Below are 20,179 nucleotides of genomic sequence, written 5' to 3'. Positions count from 1 at the left end.
GAAGGTACACAAATGACTAAAAAACACATGAAAAAATGCTCAAAATCACTAACTATTAGGGAAATGCAAATCAAAACTACAATGAGATACCATCCTACTCCCATAAGATGGGCAGTTGTCAAAAAATCTGAAGACTACAAGTGTTAGAGAGGATGTGGAAGAATGGGAATACTCATCCACTGCTGGTGGGAATGCAGAAGGATCCAGCCATTCTGGAGGACAGTTTGAAAGTTTCTCAAAAAACTAGCTATAGATTTGCCATATGACCCAGCAATTCCACTCCTGGGTATATACCCAGTAGCACTGAAAACAAGGACACAAACCAATATATGCACACCAATGTTCATAGTAGTACTATTCACTTTTGCCAAAAGTTGGAATCAACCCAAATGCCCATCAACAGATGAATAGATAACTAAAATGTGGAATATATATGCAATGCAGTACTACTCAGCTTTAAGAGCAAATACAGTACAAACACATGTGATAACATGGATGAATCTTGAGAACCTTATGTTGAGTGAAGCAACCCAGGCATTGAAGGACAAATACTAGATGACCTTTCTGATATGAAATAAGTAAACCATGCTGTCTCAGAGAGCTAGACTGGATGATAAACTTAAAGGAAGTTTGGGGTTAGAGGAAGGTTGCAAGCTGACACCTACATGGGTGAAATCTACGATAAGCTGGACATAAGTATTTGTACAGGGAAGGGATAAAATCGGGGCATAGGGATATCTTTGGGTGGGGTTTTATGGGTTTGAGGGGGGCTAGGGATGGGAGGATGGGTCAGATGGCCTAAGAAACTGGGGGGAGGGTGGGGAGAACATTTGAATATAGGAGATTGTCAGGTATGTGGTTGAAATTATAATGTAGAGAAAACTCTTTAGAAAATATAATATGGAAGGTTGCCTGTTTAAGATGCTTAAAAGGGGGCATCTGACAGAGGGCAAGCTTCCAGGGATTGTGTAAGTGCTCATTTTGTCATAGTGGGTTATATCATTGGGTGGAGACCCATACAATGAGAGTGAAGGTATATCCACATCCTTGGGAGGACTGATGTTCTCAAACAGAGGGAATTGTATCTCTTGATGTAATTGGTGTCTCCCAATGGGTTAGGGCAGTCGAGTATGTCAAGCCCTCAATATTGATGCAAGTATCCCTGAATATGATCCTTCAAGGAATGAAGTTTGACCATCATGGTGGGCCCTGAGGAGAGGGTGAAAGATGTGTTGAATCGATGGAATCTTTGTAACTGTGGGACAATAGAAGTGTTACACAAGATCATGCAATAATGGATATAGGACATGTTAAACTACACCAAAAAATGTATTAAAATCTATAACCTAAATGTAAAACCATATGTAAAAAGTAGGATAACTAATAATTCAGAAAATTGTATAGTCTAAAATACAAACCATAATGTAAACCCAAATGGAACCATGTTTGAAAGCTATTGTTTCAATACCTGTACATCAGCTGTGGCAAATATAATATGAACATGTAAAAAGATCATTGTTGGGGAAGGGATAAAGGGATTGATGTTGGATATATGTGAGTACCATATATTGTATATGTGAATTACTGTGATCTAAAACTTATGTGAAGAAAAACTTAATAATTAGAAAAAAAGAAAAAAGAAAGGATGTAGACATTGAGCAAGAAATGGAAGAAATTGCCTTACCCTGTACATACATGGCAACACCTATACCAGTGATGAAAGGCAAAATGTCAAAAACAAAGCTTTTTCTTTTTTTCATTTTTTGATATCTCAATTTATTTTTCCTTTATTTAATTTTTATAAATCACTATGCATTCTATTTCTAACCTTTAAACCCATCACTATATTCCATTTTACTATTAATGGAACCTGGCCATATATTAGACTTCCTTTTTAAAGTTTTGGACTACAGAGCGGTTCAACTATGGCAGGGAGGAAATCTGGTATGGGGTGTTATTGATAGGGGCCACATGGTTGGGAGGGGGTTCTCTAGGACATGTATACAGGGTACATAAAAATGTTTGGATATTTTCATAGTGGCTTCAGTTAAAAACAACTGAGAGAGTGCTGAGTTCCTAGCAAGGGGAGCTCTATTATATCCCCCAATGGAACAGCAAAAATCCCCCAAGTGCAATGGCAAAGACCAATAAAGATGGATGGTCTAACAATGAGCCCTTGATCCCAGTGGCTCTGATTATGAGCCTGTATGCCTGAAATACGAACGAGGCCTAGAGCTGCAGGGTGCCTAAGAGTTACCTCCTGAGAGCCTCCATATTGCTCAATTGTGGCCACTCTCTAAGCCAAACTCAACATGTAAATGCATTACCTTACCCCCAGCATGGGACATGACTCCTGGGGATGAGCCTCCCTGGTGCCGAGGGATTACTACCAAGCACCAGCTGATGATGTAACTAGAACAAGGCCTTGAATAAAATGGTCAACTCAGACTGGCAGGATATCTCAGCCTACATGTAAAACCAGGTGTTAAAAATGGCCTTTTGACCTTGAATAAAAGGGGGAAATGGAAAGGACAAAAGACTTTATATGGCTATGAGTCTCCAAAAAAGAGTCAGGCAGTCATCAGAGGGGTGATGCTTACACATGCCTCAGCAGGGTACCAGCGACAGCCAAAGTAGATAGAAACCCAGGTACTGGTTCTCCTGAGGTCTACGGAGACCCACAGGGTCTATGGTCATAGCAGATGGCTCTGTGTTCAGGGCCATGTCAGTTGGCCCTACTTTGGAATTTGTTTTCCTGAGTGTGATAGAGTTGGACTCAGATATGACCTTTCTACATGTCTCTTCTGTTCCTTTTACTGGACCTGTGATTGGTGTTTGGGTTGGTGTATACTCAGGGGACTTGAATCTCCAGACTGTCCATGTGACAGCCAGGCCCTGAGCTCTGGTTTATTGGACTTAGCCTGGCCAGCTAACAGTTAGGTGAAGAAGATCAATCACCACACCAGGGAGCCAAGGGTGCCTACAATTGCAGACAGAAGAATTGCATCCATCATCCATGTGGAATCTAATGATGTAGAGGGGAACTGGACATAGCCATCCCAAGTCCACAGGATGGAGGAATAGATTATGGATTAGAGTGGACTTACTGGGGTTCTGCTTAGAAACTGTTGTGATTAGTAAAGGAAGAAATTGTAATATTGATGTGGAGAAAGTGGCCACAGTAGCTGCTGATGGTAGGGAGAGGGAAGAAGAGATATGATGTGGGTGCATTTTCAGGATTTAGAGTTGTCCTGGGTGGTACTGCAAGGACAGATGCTGGGCATTGTGTGTCTTGCTATGGCCCACTGGGTGGAATGGGGGAGAGTGTAGACTACAATGTAGACCACTGTCCATGTGGTGCAGCAGTGTTCTAAAATGTATTCACCAAGTACAGGGCATATGCCATGATAATGGAAGAGGTTGTTAATGTGGGAGGAGTGGGGTAGGGGTTTGGGGAGTATATGGGGACTTCATATCTTTTAATGTAACATTTAAAAGAAAATAAAGAAGAAAAAATTAAGGAAAAACAAAAATTATGAAAAGGAACAATTTACCTATAATAAAGTTTTTGGGCTATAGCAGAGCTTTAGAGAACTTTTTATTGTTGATTTTCTCCCAGAGACTAGATGACCTAAATATGGTAGGTGATCTATCAGAATAAATCAGGGACAGAAGAAAAAAAAGAGAAAAATTCAACAAATGAAAGCATTTCATTTTCAAAGATATATTATTTTCTGTGAAAATTCTGTTCAAGCATTTGAACTTATTTCTGTGAGGTACTACTGTTTTCATAGTGATTCACAAGATATCTTATATTTAAGCACATTAAATCTTAAGGAATATACTTGAAAATCACCACAGTTTAGTATATATTATTTAATGTTACATATCAGGCTTGCTTCTTCATGTATAGTTTACTTTTTTGTTTTTATATTCCATTTTTGGCAAATTAAATAAAAACTGTGATAATAAATCTTGTGCTATTTTACATATTATTTTGAATTTTTTTACTTTTGAAAATATAAAGTTTATTATATTAATTGTAAAGCCATTTAACACTTAACGAACAAAACTTACTCTAACTGAACCATGACATATATTGGTATTATGTTGGGCAATAACATATACCTGCTATCTTCTATTAGTTCTTGACATATTGTTAAAAGGACAGAACTGTCCTGTGCCTCTGGATGGGTATAATAGTTGTCAGTTAAGGAAGGGCATTTATAAACTAGAAATGCATTAAACATCACCTTCTATGGGAACATTTGTTGAGTTCCTTGTAGTTGTTTTCCCATAAGAGTTCATATTATTTAGTATCCACATTCCAAGGAATCAATGAACTCATCCATATCAGCATATGTTCATCTAGGACTAAATTTTGCTTTTGAAAAGTAAAATCAATAACTAACAAACTGATGTTCAGAATTTTAAAATTAGCTTAAATATTCAATATAAAATTTGTTCAAGAACTGAAGAAACAGTATACAGGGTTAAAATGTTTCATTTTCTGAAGTTTGAATCATGTTTGAAATCTGAAATCTATCAATTATTTAATTCTTTTGAAATCACTTTAATGCTCTTTGTATTATAATCAAAATCATCTTTATATAATGTAGGAATTAGTGGTGTTCAGAATATTATAGGCCTCAAGCAAACCAATGTTAAATTCCTAAAATACAGGCAACCTCACTTTATTGCACTTTGTTTTATTGTGCTTTGCAAATATTGCTGTTTTTATAAATTGAAGGTTCATGACAACCTTGCCTTGAGCAAGTTTATGTGAGCCATTTTTTGAACAGCATGTGATCACTTCATGTCTCTGTGTCATACTTTAATTAAGGTATATACATAGTATTTTACACATAATGCTATTGCACACTTAATAGACTATAGTGTAAACATAGTTTTATACACCCTAGGAAATCTAAAAATTCATGCGACTCTTTATTGTAGACATTTCACGACAGTATTCTGGAACCAAATCCACAATATCTTGACGGTATGCCTGGAACATCATTAACAGTTTTAATGGAGTTTTTCTTGTCTGTTTTATTTTGTTGTTGTTGTTGCTCTATAATGAATAATATTTAGATGAAGAATATACAAAACAAACAACAACAAGATTATAGAGTCTATTACAAGTTTTTCCTGTGTGACTAGATGCAATTTTAGACAAATCCACAAAACCCTTGTGGTCACAATTTCATCAATAACACTTATTCTGAAATACAAAACATTGGAAAGAATAAATCTCAATTCATCATCAAAAAACTCTAATTAGTCCTTAGAACACCCATGAGTATTTTAATTAGACAAATGGAGACATTGTGTCCCAGTGTCAGCATCACTGTGTCTCAATTTTCACCCTTCTTCTCTGGGAATATTTCTATTTCATAGTTAAAATTTTATAAGATTCAACATTATTTAACATATGCATAATAAATAAACTTTTAAAATTAAACATAATTAATGATATTTTTATTCTCAAATGCAAAATAGATACAATCTCACAGATGTTATTACAGGTGAAAATATATCTTAAAGATCAATTGAAAATTATATGAATACAGATCTGTCAGGAAAATGAAAATCAATTGAGTCCATATCTTATTTTATATTATAAAGTGAATTTTCATTGTTCCCCAGAGGACTGAATGCTTTTCAATTCTTACATCAAAGATGATAAGTCAGTAAAGAAAGGAAGAAAGATCAGAAGACTAGAAGTAAAGATAAGACTGGGAATTCAGAGCTAGCTGCAGCAAATAATATGAGGGCTTGAACAATGAACATGTTTTTACTCCTAGTGTGAAAATCATTACAGTGGTTTCATGTTTGAGATGAACAAACTAAGGCTATGAGTTCTGTTTCAATAAAACTTAATAACATGCAAACTTGGATGAACATGTTTTTACTCCTAGTGTGAAAATCATTACGGTGGTTTCATGTTTGAGATGAACAAACTAAGGCTATGAGTTCTGTTTCAATAAAACTTAATAACATGCAAACTTGGATAAACATAGAAATGGGGGAGAATACAAAGGTGAAAGATAAATAATTTGTGATCTCTAGGAACCCACTCTCTAGGTGGTGAGAAAACCATATAAGCATATGAACAGATAAATACAACACACTGTGGTCTACTAAATAAGTAAGAATGGATGATGAACAGAAATTTTGACTGTCAAATAATATGACGTTAGTCTGAAGGAATCAGACCTCATATTCAGAGGATTTTTTGTTCTTTCTTTGGTTTATTTATTTATTTATTTATTTATTTATTTATTTATTTATTTATTTATTTTTCTCCCCTCCCCCCCACCCCAGTTGTCTTCTCTCTGTGTCCATTCACTGTGTGTTCTTCTGTGACCGCTTTTGTCCTTATCAGTGACACCAGGAATCTGTGTTTCTTTTTGTTGTGTCATCTTGTTGTGTCAGCTCTCCATGTGTGCGGCACCATTCTTGGGCAGGCTGCACTTTCTTTCATGCTGGGCGGCTCTCCTTACTGGGCGCACTCTTTGTGCATGGGGCTCCCCTACATGGGGGACACCCCTGCATGGCAGGGCACTCCTTGCACGCATCAGCACTGTGCATGGGCCAGCTCCACACAGGTCAAGGAGGCCCTGGGTTTGAACCGGGGACCTCCCATGTGGTAGGCAGATGCCCTATCCATTGGGCCATGTCCACTTCCTTGTTTTGTCTTTGTATCTCACAACCAGTGTCACTTATAATTTCTGTGCATTTGCTACTAGTCATTTTCCTTACAGATACCATTTTTACAAAATTGCATTCTCACTATAGATACCATTACACTTTTTTCACTTAAGCTTAGATAATAATTTTTCCATGCTGTTAACTTTATATTTCTATTATGTTTACATTTCAACAGTTTTTGTTGGGTGATTCACTCAAACTAATGAAAAATTTCACAAATGTGCAAATATGTAGAATTATGGATATCATTAATTTGGACTTATAGCCTTCAAAATCATGTGTTTTAGTTTCCCTGATGGAAAAGCAAAATTGGCTCATGGTTTTAAGTCTAGAAGAAGTCCAAAAATGAGGCATCAGCAATGTGATCCTTTCTCCAGAAATACATGGCCTGGGTCTAGTGGCCAGTGAATGTGGGTCCTTAGTTTTTCCATCACAAGATAATAATCATGGATGTGTCTTTTCATTTCCTTCCAGACTGCATTAACCTTCAACTTCTGACTGCTCCCCATGGCTTTCTCATTTTTGTCTGAATTTCATTCTGATTATGTAAGACTTCAGTAGTTCAAATTAAAGTCTAATCTGTTTCAGTTTAACCATCCCTTAACTGAAGTATCATTGTGAAGACATATTATTTACCTGGGTCCACTCCCATCAAAATACAGACCAAGAAAAAGTACAAGTCTAAACTAGGACACCTAATTCTATCCATCACAAGATGAGACAATAAATTCTAATTGTTTATGCCAAACAATTTTATAGTATTTGTCATATCTGTCCTAAAAAATTAAGATGACATATACAGATATGTTTCTTGAAATTCATGCATCTATAATTTTTACAGAAAATTAAAGAGGAATAAGGCTTCTAAAAAACCACATGGATGTCATGTTTTTTAACTTGACCATGTACCTATGTTGCTGGGAATCTGTCATATTTGCAGAATGGGGAATTATTTGCTTATGTTAGATTTCACTTGTATGTTAATGTAGTAATCACTTACTAAAAATAATTACTTTTGGAATAGATAATGCATTCACATGGTTCACTTTCTGTTCTTTTATCACAGTCACCCACAAAATTGCCATTGTATCCTTTCAGATTTATTTTGTGCATCTTCCAGCAAATATATAAACGTAAGTTAATTTCTTCATAGTTATTGTAATTGATGAGCAGATATTAGAGGATAGGTTTATAAGCAGAAAGACCAACTTAGAAGCTATTACATAGCAAGAATGTGAAGTAATTGAAATATGATGTAAGGAAATATGAGTGGTAAGAGAGAATAAAGAACTGAGCTTGATGGAAATAAATAGTTAAGGGAATCAGAAATGGGGAAGACTTGATGAAAATTATCTGATAATTTTAAGCAAATATGAGATAATGCTGTCAATATTAGACAGTCCATATGTTTATCGGGGATCTAGAATCTTGGCAATAATATTAGAAACTTTTATAATATTGGTTTTAATCCGAGATGTAGCTTTTTCTGGGGACACTGAGAAAATAAATTCTCAACATTGGTTGTCTGAGCCTAGATGTACATGAAAAGATACTTTATTTCTAACACCCTTGGCAGAAGATAACTAAGTAGCAGAGGGACCAGAAGCCTTGATCTTCCCACTTCCCATTGTGGTTAGTGTCACCAAGTGGGCAGTTATACTTTGCAGAGACTAGGATAATGGAATACACTTAAGAACTATTTTTGAGTAAATTAAAAGATGACTTATGATTTGATTCCTTATTATACAATAAACTTTGGAGTCGGCGGGAAGACCACAGAGACAGGGGAAGGCCTTTAAACCATTATCTAAGTGTCATATAAAATGTATCTAAAACTTCTGTTGTGTTTGTTCCTTCAGGGTTTCCAAAAACTAATTACAGCAGAAAACAGAGTTAAAGTTAATTGCTTGCTTTGAGAGCTCTGGAATATAAGGCAGCAAATTTTTCTCAAGGATCCTGGTAGCACAAGGGGTAAAAGTAAATATAAGAATCTTAGCATATCTCCCACTTCAGAGCCTGGAAACGGACATTTAATGAGGTGAGCACACCAATCAGCATTTGAACTCTTACATGTTTATTGTTGTCACCAGCCTGAAGATGCATTCAACCAGTGGGTGGGGTGCCACAAAGCCTTCTTCACCTGTATCTCACACCTGACTGTTCTTATAATCTACCATGGTCCCAACATTTTCCTCTATTGTGTACCCAAACTCAAAATCTACAGCTCAAAGTGATCTCTGAATTTTACACATGGAGATCCCCATGTTTTAATCCTTAAATCTAAAGTCTGAGGAATAGGTTTGTCAATGACATAGTCAGAAAAATAAATAGGTTTTTAAATTTGGAATGCATAAGTCAGATAAGTTTTTCTTCAGTTATTGTATATCACCTCTTTTGAACTTAACCATCACAATCACTCAATGCTAGAAGTAAGTAGGGTTTAGCATCAATTTTATTTCTATTTTTAAATTGATGCAAATCCTGAAAGAAGTTCACCATATTAAAAATAAACAGGAATAGAAACTCTACTGTATACTGACTTGTCATAATAATGTCATTCAATCTTTCAACTCCATCCAAGTTATATGTATATTTCTCACACTGATTTTTCCTAAAAGTAAATTTTAAGAATTCATTAAACTCAGCTAATTTGTCTTTTAATTTTGTTGGCTGTCCAACATTTAGAAATGACATGTCTTTCATAAAGATTTTCTAGTTTTAAGTTAAGGTAGTACAAGCATGGCCCAGATTCCCCACATCTCTCTGTACCCTGTTGCCAAATGACTTTGTGGTTCTCCACATCAAGTGCCAGATTCTATATCTCCATTTATTGATCTTAGGCACTCTTGCAATTTGCTTTGCTTAATAGAAAATGACATTGTGTCAGTATCAAATATTTGAGAGGCCTCATGGCTTAGTACACTGTCTTGTCATCCTGTAAACCTGCTATGTGAATATTCATGGCCTAAACTAATATAAATTGAGAGACTCAAAGTGCTGCCGCCCTTACCTAACATTGTACTAGATGGCAACTAGCTAACAACCTCACTTGTAAGTAAGGCTCACTAATCTGCCAACTGACCATCTCCTATATGAGAAAGCCAAGCCATGATCAACCAAGACTGGGCTAGATTAACACCACTACCTAGCTGATTCCTGCAAGAGTGAGAAATATTAAGTAGTTGTTATATTTAGCAAATATGTTTGAGAGTGACTTGTTTGCAGTCATTGGAATCACTCACTTTCTTAAGTTTTAGAGAAGATACCATAAAAGACTTTTCCAAAATTTATCACATGACAATTACGGATATCTGTTATTTTTATAATTAAGAGTACCTTGTATAAGCGATGCAATAAAAATTTTGGAAATTTATGTTGATTTAATTGAACATTGTATATTATTAAAATTTTATTGTCTTATGTGCTTTAAGTACATTTTTGTTAAAAGCATGGGATATCACATTTAGATGAGTCAATGTATGTATAATGAGCATGAAATCAATTCTACTCAAATTCCTTTTTAATTTGAATTAACATTTTAAAAGGCCACAAAGTTCCTTAAACCAAAAATAAATAGAGGCAGCTCTGCTGTGAGCTTATTGCCTAAATGATGTAAGTCATCAATGCAAACAATGATATTTAAAGATGCTATAGTTTTGATCTCATGGGACTCTCTTCTTTAGTAGGAATTTATCCTTTGGCAATAATTTAGTGGTACACTAAGGAAACAAAAGGTTGTTAAATCTTATCATCACTGTATTATATGTTTGATTTCAAAACGTCACCGTGTAGGTTAAAATATGTATCTTTTGCAATTCATTTCCATGGAAAGTGGCTTAGCTTTCTCGCTGCTAAACAAATTCCAAATGATGGGTTGGCTTAAACCACTGGAGTTTATTAGAACATGGTTTTGAGGTTAGGAAAAGTAAAAAATCAAGATGCCAGCAAGGCAATGATCTCTCCCCAAAGTCTGTGGCATTCTGGAGGCAGGCTGTTGGAAATCCTTAATCCTTGTCTTTTCTGTTTGTTTTTTTCTTTTCCAATAAATTTGCTTAAGAAGAATTCAACTATACTGGATTTAAGTGCACCTTCACTTAGTTTGGCCACTGATTAATTAATAATTTCATCAAAGGTCCTGTCTGCCAATGGATTACCAACCAGAATCAGTGGTTAGGACATAAAAATGCTTTTTTTTTTTTTTGGGGGGGGGGGTGGATGTGATTCAAACTGCAATAGAATAAGTGGTAGAAAGTCATGAAAAAATGAGAAGTCATACCATTACTTAAGGTGTTTTGATTAATAAAAGTTCAGGATAACAATGCTTCAAGTGTCTTTTGTTCATTTATAGTTTTTTATTTGTTTTTCTTTTGGGGAAATTCATCATAGAAGTATGTGACAGGATAAGAGCAATATCTTGATTTGTACAGTGAAAGAAGAAGAAAGTAAAGTGTGACAAGTGAGAAAGGAGAACCAAAAATACTCAACAACCTAAGGGCATTCTCAGATTAATTTTATGTGAACAAAAATAATGTTGTTAAGGATTTGAACATGGATTCACATGTAATTAATTTTATCCATGAAATTCTTTAATTTTCAGTATTTCCAGGGCTAATAAACTGTGGTATGAATACTATTGGGTTAGGTAGACATTATAGAGTCATCACAGGACTATATCTAGAAGAGATCTTTGCCACATTCCCATATAATGGCCTCTGGTATTGAAAATGCCCCCTAGGACACCACCCTTCTGTCCCTCTGCTCTTCTGTAGTAATATAGGTGGTGCAAATCAGAAAACAGCATGTTGCCTCTTCCTACCAGTGACTTCTTGTTTGCTTCCAAGCAATTTGCATCTGTCTGTTCCTCAGTCATCTCATTTATAAAGGGAACATGAGAAAACTACCTATTTCATTTATTCTTATAAAGATGAAGAGAGTTTCTTGTATTAGAACAAACTTAGCATGAAAGAAGTACTCAGTAATGTGAGCTTTTATTTCTATTCTTATTCTTATTATTAATATTATTCCAAGTATAGAAAGCTTATCACTCTCACACCTTTTGGTATTTGTGGAACTCTGCTGTGACTTCATACACTATGTCCTGCAGGAAGTTAAAGTTTTTGAATATGGACAGGCAATATTGTAAGATATGTTTATATATTTCATAATGGCAACATGAACCCTGGTTCACAAAGGCAATGCTCAGATGCAGCATACCATGCTTTGCAACTCTTCGTGAATTCTGGAAGAGATTGTATTGTATGAAAATACTATTTCTCAAGTTTGGTTAGTTTTCCCCTTCCCACCTGATTATACTGAATAGACATCACCAATTTTTTCCTGTCCCAATACAGCATAATGTCCCTGAAATTTTTTTGCTATCTCAAAGAGAGAAATGAATGCTTCAGAAACCTTAATGAACATGCACCCCAGAGACACATAAAAATATATAAAGCCTGCAATATTTTCCATGTAACATCTTCAGAAACAAGAAAGCAGTGTCATTCACCCAGGTGGGTCAGTTAGGAAAAATCATTGTTTTTTTGAGAATGGATGTGAATGGTATTTGGGGGAGGACTGGATGTTTGTTTTCATTTTTCTCCTTAAAGGGGTAATTAAATATAGCCATATCTGAAAGAAGTGAGAATTGTAAAGGAGTTGAATTAGAGATTTTTCCTACATTTGAAAGATAAAGCTATTATAAAGGTTAAATACACAATACAACTTAATTATGCAAGCTTCATATTCTATCTGTGCAATTAGGCTTACTATTTTTTTAACTTGCAATTGTATCACAGTTATTTTTCAGGTCACTAAAATTTATTCAAACATGTCATTTTAATAGCTACTTAGTTTTCCATTATTTATATGTGCCATCGTTTTGACCATTTCCCTCTTACTTAACATTTAGTTTACTTTGAAGATTTAATGTAATGAATGATGCTTCAAAGCATCAGTGAACACTTTTGTTAATAAGTCCTATTAACATCTATGATTAATTCTTGAAATAGATTAAAAACAGTAAAATTAATTTGTCAAAAATATCTTTTAAACTCTATATAGTTATATTTACAAGAAGGCTTATATTTATTGGAAGATACCTAAGATTATCAATTTCCTAAACCATCACCAACACTGAAGAGCATAGTGAACAAAATCACCAAGCTAATGTTTTAGGAAAACTGCTAGTAGAAAATATAAAAGCTTTCAACAGATACCAATACAAAACAAAAACTGGTGGATTAGAAGACTTAACTATTTATGTCAAAATATCAATAGAGAAGTTTATATTATTTTATAAACATTATTTTCTATTATCCCAGGCTTGGAGAATTGTTTGAAGGACTCATGAGGAAAATTAGATTTGAACCCATGGAACAATAAGTTTAATTAAATAATACATTAACTTTTTTCTAATGATTTAATGTCAAGCCATAAATTGTGGAAAATGAGTTTAAAGAATCTTACAGGCTTCTACAGATCTTTATGTTTTTAACAATATAGTGTGATCTGTTAATTAAACTGATTGTGCATCTGTATTCTACTATTTCTGACCTCCTCCTAAACTTCACAAAAGCATGTGCTGTTCTTTATTGCCAGAACTAACTTTCTTAATTATCATTTCTCTTTTTGGGAGAGAGCAGAAAATGAATTTTAGAATCTATAATGGAGAATGAGTTTTATTTTTATTTATTTATTTTTCTAATCCCATGAATAGTGGTGACATGGAAAAGAGAAACTACAGCTCTGTGTCAGAGTTTGTTCTCATGGGACTCTCAGACCTCCCTGAGCTGAACATCTTCCTCTTCCTGGTCTATGGAGTCACAGTGATTGGCAATCTGGGCATGATTACAGTGATCCAGGCCAGCTCTCAGCTGCACACTCAGCTGCAAACTCTCAGCTGTGCCACTTGACCTTTGTGGATTCCTGCTACTCCACCACCATTGTGCCAAAGATGCTGCCCAATATCTTAGACAAGGAAAAAGCAATTTCCTTCCTGGGATGCATCATACAATTCTAATTGTTTTGTACATATGTGGTTACAGAGGTCATCCTGCTGGCCGTAATGGCCTACGATCACTTTGTGGCCATCTGTTACCCACTGCTGTACATGGTGATCATGTCTCAGAAGCAATATATTGGACTAGTGTCTGCCTGCTACATCTGAGGATCAGCATATTCTCTGATTCACATGTATTTAGCACTTGAGATCCAGTCCTATAGATCAAATGTGATTGACCATTTCTTTTTCTTCTGTGATTTACCCCCTCTCTTATCACTTGCCTGCTCTGATATGTCTATGAATGAACTAGTGTTGTTTATTGTGGCCACTTGCAATCAGATCATTACCATTGGGATCATCCTCCCCTCCTATTGTTTATTCTCATCACCATCCTGAGGATGCTCTCTGCAGAGGGAAAGTGCAAAACCTTTTCCACTTGTGACTCCTACCTCACAGCCAAAGTTGTCTTCCGTGGAAAAATCATTTTTATTTATTGCAGGCCCAGTTCTGACTATGATCTGGAAACTGATAAAGTGGCCACACTGTTCTATACCATAGTAATTCCCATGCTGAATCTCCTAATCTATAGTCTGAGGAACAAGGATGTCAAAGCAGCTCTTAGGAAAATGGTGAGGTCCAAAATAACGATAGAGACTTTTTTCACCACAGTCCTCAGGATTCCCTGAGTGCTGAAAGGATGAGTAGGTAAGTTAACTTAGTGTTTAGAGAACAATTAGTTTCTAGGTAGCTTTGAATGAATAGTTTGGTTAACATATATTTGTGAATTTTCATCTTCAAAGTGTAGATTTAAGCATATTTCCAAAAGCTTATTCCATAATTTTCTAGTCTTCAATTTGTTTTGCTTTAACTGGTAAGGGAAAAGGCAATGTTAAAACAAAAAATTCAGTTTGCTGTAAAAGCATTGTAAATCAAATGAATAACTCATGAGAATTACATTTGTTTCCATATCCATTATGTAAACTATGTATTTTTTTCAAAATTGTGTTCCTATTTTCCACAAGGTATATATATTTTTAAGCTTCTATAGCCATTATTATCACTAGCATCATTTCTGACCCTTTCCACTTTATCTGTTATTTTTTGTCTCCGTAGTGACTCGACGTTCTAAGAATTTTTCATCAAATTCTTCTTACAGCTTTTAAGTGGACTTTATAGCCTCTGATTATGTTCTTTGCATTGTCTTTGCTCTTTCTGAACAGCCATTTCTTCACCCCTTCTCTATAAGCCTTAATCACACTTTTCCACTCAGTTGCAATTAATTTGCAGCAACACATGCTTTAAATTTATTTCCATTATATTTCATGTCAGATTCTACATCACACTTAACATTATTTTTGGTGTCACTTTTTTTTTAATATATATTTTTTTGCATCTGATTTTCTTTTAAGATTTATTTTTTGCTTTTCTAAAAAAAATTATCCCCCCTCCCATTCAGACAGATGGTTGCCATCTGTCTGCTCATTGTTTGCTGGCCTTATCCAGGAGGTAGAGAATGAAACTCATGACCTCAACAAGTGCCCAATGACTTGAGCCACAAATGCTCCCCACAGACTGCAGCTTCTGCTGGCTTGCGGCTCGTTTAGGTGCTGCTCATTGCAGTAGGTGCAACATCTAGTTCGTTATGGTGGGTGCAGGCGTCTAGCTTATTGCAGCGGGTATGACATCTGCTCACCTTCTTCAGGAGGCACTGGGACTGAATCTGGGACCTCCCATATGTTAGGCAGACACCCAACTGTTTGAGCCACATCCTTTTCCCCACAATTACTTTTTAAAAAGAGGATCCTCCCTTTCTACCTATAATGATGTTAGAAAAGCAATAAGCTACGTTCATGAAAACATGGGTTGGTTTATTTAATTTTGATTTCATTCATTTGGCAAATTATTTAAACTCACAAATTCTCAGTTTTCTGAAGTTCAAAAATTATATAAATCTGTCATCCTCACAGTACCATATTGAGATTAAATCATGGCAAAATATCTGATGTATGACACCTTACTGTAACAGAGGAGGTACTTACTTAATGTCTATTTAAATGAAGTTTTTGAAGCCTAGGGATATTTTTCTCTCATTGACTATCATTGGCATTTTATAGCTTCTCTTAATTTTGATTACTACTTAATGAATGAAAGGATAAATCCAGAGGAATAAATGGTATGCATATCAGACAGTATCATATCAGACTTAATATATGAACTTAGAGCCCTATATTAACTTTAAAGAATTGTGAATTGGCTTAAAATTGTTCCACATTGTAATGATTATTAAATCATTTAAGATGCATTCACTAAAACAAATACTTAGAAGTATTTAATACACGAAATTTTAGATGTTGATGGCTGATAAAACACAAAGTGGATACTATGGATTAATTTAAGTTTTATTAACTCAAGGAAACCGTTATTATAATTGAAAATTGGAGACAATAGGAAGAGGTATTGACATCAGTATCTCTGAGTTTGGACAAAGCTCTCCACTCAGCTGCTGTTTAGTCTTTGAGGAAGGGTAATGGCTCTCAGGGTCTCTGATACCCTGAGGATGGGTTAGACCTCAGCAGTGTTTGGACCTCTGGTGGCATGTCCCAACAGAGTCAGTGAAGACCAAAGTCTGCTGCTTCTATCTCTGAAGAGAGAGGTGATATGATGAGAAGCTGTTAGCCGCAGCCAGGTCTCTATTTCTGCTGCATTTACAAAAAATGGTACCTGAAAAACAAGAAGGAATTCTCTTCTCCTCTCCTCTTCACATCATTCCAACCCCCGTCCCCTTTCATTATCCTTCCCCCTTTACCTCAAATTCTTCCACTTACCAGAAACTAACAGTAAGACAGCCAGCATTGTCTGGGAATGCATTGATTGTATAGAGTCTCAGAAGCATCATCACTGTCCAGATTTGGAAAGGAAGACATGGAAAGGAGATGAGGCAACAAACTCAACTTCTGAGGAATTTGCTCTATACAATGCAAGGAAGATATTCTTTCTTGTGCTTTCCTTAGTTGTTTTAAGTCTTAACTAACTAAGATGAAGTTTCCCTGGGCAGCTTGTTTCAAAAGGAATTTTACTTATCATTAGAATGTTTTATCAGCTTTTGGTGACATCTGTCATTGTGTAGAATTGAAAGGATGAGTGAGAACTTAGATAGAGAGTGAGCAGGAAGCATGCATAACTGAACCATGGGAATATAGCTGTTAATTTTAACTTTACTTTCACATTTTGCATCTGTGGTCGAATAATGTGATATATTTAAAGAGTATGTATGACCAAGAAAATATATAAAGAAACATTTTTCCTGTAATAATAATGTATTTGGGATAACATTGGGCTTCAGAAAATATTCTAATGCTGATTTTATCCAAGAAAGTCAATCACCAATTTTAAATCTAATATTAGATAATACCATATCAGACAATTTCAGGGACAGAAGACCAAAAAAAGAGAGAGAAATCTGACAAATGGAAGCTTTTTATTTTCAATGATGTCTATGATTATTTTCTGTGAGAATTCTGCTTAAGTACTGTGCCATATTTCCACTCAGTATAAATGTTTTCAAAATGTTTTGAAAAAATGTATTTTATTTAAGAACATTAAATCCTAAGAAATATATTTTAAAATTATTACAGTTTGGTATATCTATTTTAATACTACATACTAGGCATGCTTATTGATGTGTAGTTTACTTTTTTATATTTATAGTCATTGTTTTTTCAATCTAAAGAATAAAATCTAAAATATGTCTTCCTTTATTCTACATTTCATATTAAATTTTCTCCTTTTTTAAAAAGTAAAGCTTAAAATCTTAATTGTATTGGTTTTTATATGATTTTGTTTACATTTGCTGAAAGAATGATTGCTCACAAAATAATTGTCTAACTCCTTTCCCAAATTATGCAATAATTTTCACAATACTATTTATTGAGAATCCTTTCCTGATTTATTAGTTTATGACATATCTGCTAAAATATATAATATCCTTAAATAAACTATGTTCTTGGCATTGAACTTTTCCCCAGAATCTTAATAATATGACACAGCCCCTTTACTAAATTCATTTTCTTTAAAAATTCAAATGATAAATATTTTTTATACCATTTAAAAATCAACAAATCTTACTATAATGGACCAGTGAATTATATTGGTAATATGTGAGGCAATAAAATATACCTTCTCTCTTTTATTAGTCATTGTCATATTGTTTTAAATAGACAGAACTGTCTTGTGCCTCTAGCTGGGTACAACAGTTGTTGGTGGAAGGAGGGCATTCTTAAACTTGAAAAAGGTAAAATATCACCTTGAAAAAAACATTTTGGTATGTTTCTTCTATGTATATTTTCCATAAGTGTTTATTTTATTTGTTATTCATATTCAAAAAATTAATTAACTCAATCACATCAGCATTTGTCATCTTAGTATAAATTTTTCTTTTGAAAAGCAAAATGAATAACCAGCAAAAAATGATGTTCCAAATTAAAAAAACTAACAAATATTTCAATACAAAATCTAATTACTGAGGAAACAGTCTAGAGGGTTAAAATAATTCATATTCTGCATTGTCTGAAATCTGAAAATCACCCACTTGTTTAATTCTTCTGTAGTCACTTTAATACTATTTTTATTATAATCAGAATCATCTTTACAAATGTAGGAATTTGAGTTTGTTCAGGACATTATAGTCCTAGAGCACACCACACTTTAAACTACTAAAGTCAAAATGGGCATACTTCATTTTATTGCATTTTGCTTTACTGTGCTTTGCAAATATTGCTTGTTTTTATAAATTGAAGGTTTGTGACAATCTTGCCTTGAGAAAGTCATTTTAAATTGGATTTTAATAACTCACTCAAGGTATGAATGCTTTTCAATTCATGATTATTTGATTCTTACACTAAAGATGAAAGATGAGTAGATTAGAGATAAGGGTGGAGATCCAGCCTGGCTGCAGCTATTAATATATGGACTTGAGCAACGGATGTATTTTTACTCCTAGAGTGAAGAGCATTGGAGTTATCTCCAATGTTTCAGATAAAGAAAATAATGATCTGAATCTGTTTCCTTAACACTTAGTAACATGCATCTTGGGTAGACATAGAAATGGTGGAGGGGAATAAAAGATGAAAGAGAAATATTTCTGATCTCCAGGAACCAACATAGTAGTTGGAGAGAAAACACTTAAATGTATAAAGAGATTAGTGCAACACACTGTGATCTGAGAAATAAGAATGCACCATGAGCAGAAACTGTGACTGCCAAGTAATACAAACTTAGCCCAGAGGATCAGCATTCATGTTTACCAGGGTTTTTTTTTTGTATTGGTTTTGCATCTCACAACCCATAACATTTATCATTTCTTTGCATTTGCTTCCAATAATTTTCCTTAAAGATATGCATTTTTACAAAACTGCATTCACAGTATAGATATCATTTCATATCCTTTATTATACTTAAGCTTAAAATAATTTTTCATGTTGTAAATCATTATATTTCTACTATGTCTACATTTTTGGATGAATTCACTCAAATTTATGAAACATTCTACAAATGTCCAGCTTTGTAGAATTGGTGATATCATTACTTTGGATTTATAGACTTTCAAAGTAGTGTTTTCATTCCCTTGCTGCGAAAACAAAATTGGCACACAGTTTTCAGACTAGGAAAAGTCCAAAATCAAGGCATTAACAAGGTGATGCTTTCTCCCAAAAGATGTCGCCTTCTGGGACTAGTGGCCAGTTGTTGGCCGCCGCTGCGGCACTGCAGGCGGGTCACTGCAGGCGTGTCGCTGCCGGGGATCGGGCCTACGCCACGGCCTGACCGGGGCGGCAGCGGGCGGCTCAAGGCTTGGGGGACGCGCGGTTCGATGAAAGAAAAACCACGGAGACGGGGTCTATGCGCAGGTCTGACTTTATTCGGGAAGTACATGAGGTTTTATAGTGTCATGGAGGCGGGGAGGCTGTGGGAGGGGCATGTCCGCGGGGCAGCCGAGGATTGGTTGCAGAGGCAAGGGCGGACCTGCGGTTTATGACGCAAGCCATTGATGGCAGAGGGGGGTTGCCTCCGAGGCTGTGCCGGGGCGGACCCAGGACGAGGGCGATTGGAATGAGGCGGGGAGAACAGCGATCGGCTGGGAGGGGGAAGACAACAGTGGCTGGGAGGAGGGGCGGAGGGAGGCAGCAGCACAAACTGCTGCTGAGAAGGGCCATAATGCAGAGGGGTTACGAGGAACAGGCGGGCAAAGTGTAAGGAAGCGAAAGGCAGGGTGGGAGCAGGGGACAATTGTTCCCTCTTTCGAAAATAAGAACGCACAGGTTTTGCGGGATTGACATTTTGTGGGGAGGAAAGATGAGGGGGGGTGAGAGGAGGGGAAATAGGAGAGAAAGGAATGAGGAGGGGCTATCGGCAGGGGGCGTGGGGGCACGAGGGGGGCGTGAGCAGAGGGGAGGGCGGCTGAAATGCCCG

General features: G+C 35.6%; 1 pseudogene; it reads left to right on the top strand.

The window, feature by feature from the left end:
- The first annotated feature begins 13,436 nt into the window (after nucleotides 1-13,436).
- LOC131280174 (olfactory receptor 5L1-like) lies at nucleotides 13,437-14,400 on the top strand (annotated as a pseudogene).
- Nucleotides 14,401-20,179: the final 5,779 nt, after the last annotated feature.

Source organism: Dasypus novemcinctus, chromosome 10 (assembly GCF_030445035.2).
Source record: "Dasypus novemcinctus isolate mDasNov1 chromosome 10, mDasNov1.1.hap2, whole genome shotgun sequence".
Classification (NCBI taxonomy): Eukaryota; Metazoa; Chordata; class Mammalia; order Cingulata; family Dasypodidae; genus Dasypus; species Dasypus novemcinctus.
This window is presented reverse-complemented; position numbering and strand designations above follow the sequence as displayed.